General features: G+C 36.3%; 1 long non-coding RNA gene across 1 annotated transcript; it reads right to left on the reverse strand.

The window, feature by feature from the left end:
* On the reverse strand, positions 1-4,783 carry LOC308193655. Its single transcript, XR_013949840.1, has 3 exons — positions 4,526-4,783; positions 3,215-3,253; positions 1-1,969 (listed from the first exon to the last, which is right to left on the reverse strand). It is a non-coding gene; the product is annotated as an uncharacterized lncRNA (long non-coding RNA).
* Positions 4,784-5,520: the final 737 nt, after the last annotated feature.

A 5,520-nucleotide genomic window follows, 5' to 3' on the forward strand; every position in this document is an offset into this window, starting at 1 on the left:
TTCTCAAAAGGGTCAAAAAAAGGGAATGACTTTTTAAAGATTTTTGTTTACAGCAAATTTGTCTAGTACAGTTAAGTGGAAAAATACATTTTTATTCAATGATGGATATTTAATGCTTTCTTTGATGCTGCAGTGTTTCACTTTTGTGGAATGATACACAATGTAGAACCATACAATGGTTTGGGTTGGAAGGACCCTTAAAAATCACCTAGTTCCAACCCCTCCTGCCACAGGCAGGGACACCACTCACTAGATCAGGTTTCCCAAAGCCCCATCCAGCCCGGCCTTGAACACCTCCAAGGATGGAACATCCACAGCTTCTCTGGGCAACCTGTTCCAGTGCCTCACAACCCTCATAGTAAAGAATTTCTTCCTAATGTCTAATCTAAATCTTCCCTCTTTTAGTTTAAAGTTGTTACCTCTTGTCCTATCACTATCTGAATTGTAAAAAGTTGTTCTCCCTTTTTTTTATAACCCCCCTTTAAGTACCAAAAGACTGCAATGAGGTCTCCCTGGAGCCTTCTCTTCTGCATCTGAACATCCCCTGCGCTCTCAGCCTTTCTTCATAGGAGAGGTGCTTCAGACCTTCTCTGGACATGTTATAATATTGATTGTGTTGATATTAGGACTTTCATTTAATTTAACCTAATATATATTTTTCAGATGTGTTTTAGGGGGGTGTCCTGGTTCCAGTTAGGACAGAGTTAAGTAGCTCATAGTAGCTGGTAGGGTGCTATGTTTTGGATTAGGATGAGAAGAGCGCTGATAACATGCTGATGTTTTAATTGTTGCAGAGCAGTGTTTACACCAGGCCAAGGACTTTTCGGCTTCTTGCTCTGTCCTGCCAGCGAGCAGGCTGGGGGTGCAGCAGGAGCTGGGAGGGGACAGACCCAGGACAGCTGACCCAAACTGGCCAAAGGGGTATTCCATACCATCTGACGTCATGCTAAACAATATATAGGGGTGGCTGGCCGGGGTGGGGGGCCGGCTGCTCGGGGATAGGCTGGGCATCGGTCAGCGGGTGGTGAGCAATTGTATTGTGCATCACTTGTTTTCTTACACATTATTATTGTTAATACTATTATCATTATCACTATTATTATTATTATTGTTATTATTATATTCCTGTCTTAATAAACTGTCTTTATCTCAACTCACCGGCTTCACTTTCCCGTTTCTCTCCCCCATCCCAGAGAGGGAGGGGGGAGGGTGAGCGAACGGCTGTGTGGTGTTTAGCTGCCAGCCGGGTTAAACCACAACAGGGGGAAATAAATACAAAATACTGAGTGTCTTCAACTGTTTCAATACTATTAAAAAACAGGTGAGGCAATCTGAAATTAAACTCAGCATAGTTTACATGTTAAAAAAAAACATTTGCCACAATTATGAGAACTGAATTGCAATAATGAGAGAGAATTTAATACTCAGAGGTAACTAATGCAAATATTTTTAGTCTGCTGTTTATTTAGAAATTAGACTACTGAAAACAATAACAATGATGCACAATGCCTCCTAAATATTAACACATATGCCTTATTCATCTTTAGTTTTTTGTCAGCATCTTTAACCATTTCTTCTAGAAATCCTTTTCACCGCATAATTTCTTTACTGAACTCATCCACATTGTCTTGTCCTATGTCAACTATTCTGTTAGAAGGCCCTTGGAGAAGAACTCTCCTTTCCCTTTCCCTCTTCTCTTTCTTCCAGCTTCTTCTGGAAGTCCTTCAGTACTCTGTCTTTCACATCCTTCTTTTCTCAATGCCTAAAAAATAGATATACAGCCATCATCCTCATGCAGTCGTATCATTTATAAAGATCTCAGCTTCAAAGAGAGGTGTCCATTTTTTCAAATATTTTTATTTCTTTCTTTGACATCATATCTTGCACTCAACCCAGCAAAAGCTTCTGTTTTCTTGGTTCTGAATCATCATTCTTTCTAGTTTTCATTTCTGGTTCCTTTTTTCAGTACCTAGACAAAAGATTATTTTGTACAAGATGGACTGCATCCAAAAAAACTTTAGTAGGTATTAAATGCAGAACAACTTAAGGAAGAAGAGAAAAATCACAGGCCCCCCTACCAGAAACAAACATGCTCCATATTTTCCCTAACTGTTTTTCTTTTTACATGTTAAGTAAGAGATAAAACGTATATTCAATTATGAAAATGCTTCAAAACTTGGCATTTTCATAATCTTTCTCCTTAGTAATATGCATTGTTCACTGGCTCTTTGATCAATGTGTAGAAGCTGGCATTACACAGCATTTGCTAGCATACTTTACAACATACTGATTTCTCTGGTAAAGCTTTTCACTGAATGTGAAAACTTTTCCACTGTACATGTGCTAGGTTGACAGAGTGTCAGTGAATACTTTTGAAATTTATATAAGTTTAATTGTACATTCTTGGATGTGGGAAACAATACTGTCCTTCCACTTTGCAGTTATTCAAGGAACTATCCAATTTTTAAGACAGTTGACCATACAACACTATGTTTTAAAGTATGACTTCTATGACATTTTACTTTTTCTTTTTTTAACCAACCAATTCACCCACTAACAGATTTTGGAAAGGAATAAATTAAGTTTTGTTGTTCAGTAATCCTGAATACTTAATCAGCACATTTCTTTGCTGACCGTACAGTTGGTGTGTGCGCATACGTATATACCTAGACACAGACAGTGTGAGGAAGATTACTGGTTATTATCTCTTATGCTCTGTTTTTCTCACAAATTTATTTGTATTTTTTGATACTTGCAAACATTGGGATGTTACTTCTGTTTGCATTTGGGTATCATCTTACATCTTCAAATGCTTTACATTTTGTATACATTTCTCAGTTGGGTCAAAAATGCTCTTCTGGATAACATTTAATATTTGCCTTTGTCAGTATCTTGTCTCTGATAGTTGCTTACATAAGATATTCAAGGAAATGAAATATGGCAGGGCAATCATACAGATATCATCCTTGCAAAATACTTCAGTGTTTTTAAGCATCAGAAGACTAAAAACTCAACCGTGTCAGAGGTTTTGCCAGTTTTTAATAGTCTTCATTGTAGGTTTATTCCTTTATCTCTTAAAGTCTCTAAGCTTTCAGATTCATAAACATCCTGAAGGAATGCATCCCACAGCGTGTCTTATTTAATAATAAAAGAAAAAAAAGAAAAAAAAGAAAATAGGTATGCAAATAGTTTCCCTTTTTCTGTATGAACCTACCTTCAGATGATTTTGTTTGACTCCTCAACTTCTGATGTTCTGGAAAATATATAATAATAGTACTTCATTAGCTTCACTCATGACTGTATTTATAATTTGGTTGCCATCTCTCATTTCTCCCTCAGCTACCTCTTTCCTGAGCTGAAAAATTTCTGGCTATTGAATTTGTCCTCATAAGAATTCTGTGTAATACTACTGATCAGCTTTCATCACATTCTTTGTACCTTTATAGGTTATGCTATTTCCTTTTCTGTGGAAGGGGGTCAGAACTGAGTGCAGTATTCAAGATGAAAGGACACCAGATGTGTGGTTTTTTTTTATTTATTTGTGTTTTTTTTTTTTCTGCTCCTGAGCATTAATATTTTCATATCATTATTTATTTCACGAACAGTAGTAATTTACAGTTCATCATATTGTAGATGTAGTTAGCTTGTTTCTTCTCCTCCCATGTACAGTTTTTGTTTGTATGTCAACTTTTTCTTTTTTTTTTCTCTTCCCAAGGTCTGTGAGCAATTTATACCCAATAAATTTTGAAAACAGTGGAGGTGTAATAAAAATAATAATAAAAAAATATTGCCAATGGAGTGGAAAAAGAAACGAGTCTGTTACTAAAATTACCTAGCTTTTTTGCTTTTTTCTTATGGAAATCACATGCGTAGAGGGAAAAAAAAAAAACACATAACCAAAAAAACAACAAAAAACAAACCACAAAACCAAAAACAAACAAAAAAAAGTGTATTCTCGTAAGTCCATGACAAAATTTATCTTTCCTTCTCCAAAAATTTAACTTTCAGCATATCTCAGTGATATACAAAGTATAGGCGGAACTTTGAAAAACTTCAATTAGATTTCATGTGGTGTGACATTTCAAATAATAAATGATTCTGGGTTTCCGCTTTGTTTTCCACTAAATCTTTAATTACGTATATTTAAAAATTTACATCTTTTTGCTCACACCTGCTTTTCAAACATTTTCTAGTTCACTTTAAATTTCTTCAGTTATTCGTACATCTTAAACGTTGCCTATGAGATTTTATTTTTTTTTTCATATACTGCAGCTTTGTTGTAATTTTCTTTTAAAACAACGTAATTCTCCTGGATTTAATACAAGACCAAGTAAAATATATTGATTTCACCTGAACTGCACTTTGGCATTTCATTTTATCCTGAACATGAAAATAATATCAGAGCTGATGTGAACATGCAAGAACAAAAAGCTTGACAGAAAAGGCTCCATAACCTCTTGCAGTCTAAGAACATCAAGTTGCACACCGATTTATGCACATTAAGTGCTGAGCACCTGCAGCATACCCTGGGCCCAATGTGGTGTAGTGTCTTTTCTTTCTGCTGCTTCTGTTTCAGAGTTTGAAAACAGCTGTTATTTCTTGAGAGCATGTACATTCTTCTGTCTTCTCCACCATCAATCACAAAGCAGGATAGAGAGCTGTCTCTTTCAAGTCTTCTTCTAAAGTAATGCAAATAAATAATTGAAACAGAAAATAAAATGAAACAGAGCACTTCCAAAGAGCAAAGCCTTCCATATTCTGAATTGCCATAAAGCTGCTGACTGAGCAGGGCCACACATTGTAATGTTGTCCCTGGTCAGAAGAGGTCACTACCGTTGCCACTGGGGAGAAGAGTGAATGGCTTCAGAAATGGCTCTGACCTGTGCTGAGAAAGCAGGAACACGAGACAAACTTTATTTTAGAAAAGAAATCTATGATTCATTGATTTCCTATATTTGAATGAAAGCTAACGTCTCCACTTATAAATGGCATCTACATTTCAAAAGGTACTGGAAGTGTCTGCCACTTCTGTACAATTCTCTGGGGGACATTTTTCAGATCCTGCTGGAAGTGACTTGCTCTCACAAAGGAGTAACTCCTTTCTGCTTCTGTAACATCTGCATCACCTTTTCTCTGGTGTCGATAGCAAAGGAGAATGTATCCACAGGAGACTGTACATATAGTTTAGGGAACAGATTTTACCATGAGACACATCCCTCCGTTCCTCCAAAATCCAGTAGAGTTACACAGGATTTATTTAGAGCAGAAAGGGCCAAAGACTGTATTTTAGAGTTGCATGTAACAGCCAGTGTATGATCCTGATACGTTACTACAAACATTTTTGTACTCAGAATTAAAGGAATCAGACTTCAGAAGAATGCTAGGGTAAAGTCAACAAAAAATAGTTTCATCACATTGAAATTGACAGAATTATACTGAAAGTTATAATCGTGAATCAGTCTGGAACGTGAACAGTAGCAGTACTTGGATGAAAAATGAGCTATAAATAAGGGAATTTTC

This window comes from Anser brachyrhynchus (genome assembly GCF_964034855.1).
Source record: "Anser brachyrhynchus genome assembly, chromosome: 3".
Taxonomy (NCBI): Eukaryota; Metazoa; Chordata; class Aves; order Anseriformes; family Anatidae; genus Anser; species Anser brachyrhynchus.